A 602-nucleotide genomic window follows, 5' to 3' on the forward strand; every position below is an offset into this window, starting at 1 on the left:
TATCCAGAAGGTGTAGCTAAGATCATTAATGAAGATGGCCACACTTAATAACAGATTACCAGCTAGGACTTTCATAGCTAGAGATGAGAAGTTAATGCCTGACTTCAAAGCTTCAAAGAACAGGCTCACTCTCTTGTTAGCGGCAAATTCAGCTGGAAAGTTTAAGTTGAAGCCAGTGCTCATTTACCATTCCGGAAACCTTAGAGCTCTTAAGAATTATGCTAAATCTACTCTACCTGTGCTCTATAAATGGAACAACAAAACTTGGATGACAGTACATTTGTTTACAGCATGGTTTACTGAATATGCTAAGCCCACTGTTGAGTCCTACTGCGCAGGAATAAAATAAAAAGATTCCCTTCAAAATAAACTTCTGTACAGCCAACGAAATAATTAACAGAGCAAATAGACAACCTATAAAATGGGAGAAAATATTCACACGCTATACATCTGTTAAAGGACTAATAACCAGAATCTACAAAGAACTCAACCAAATCAGCAAGAAAAAAATCAAACAACCCCATTAAAAAGTGGGCAAAAGACATGAACAGAAGCTTCTCAAAAGAAGATAGACAAATGGCCAATAAACATATGAAAAAAAT

Source organism: Propithecus coquereli, unplaced genomic scaffold, assembly GCF_000956105.1.
Source record: "Propithecus coquereli isolate 6110/MARCELLA unplaced genomic scaffold, Pcoq_1.0 Scaffold204, whole genome shotgun sequence".
NCBI classification, from domain to species: domain Eukaryota; kingdom Metazoa; phylum Chordata; class Mammalia; order Primates; family Indriidae; genus Propithecus; species Propithecus coquereli.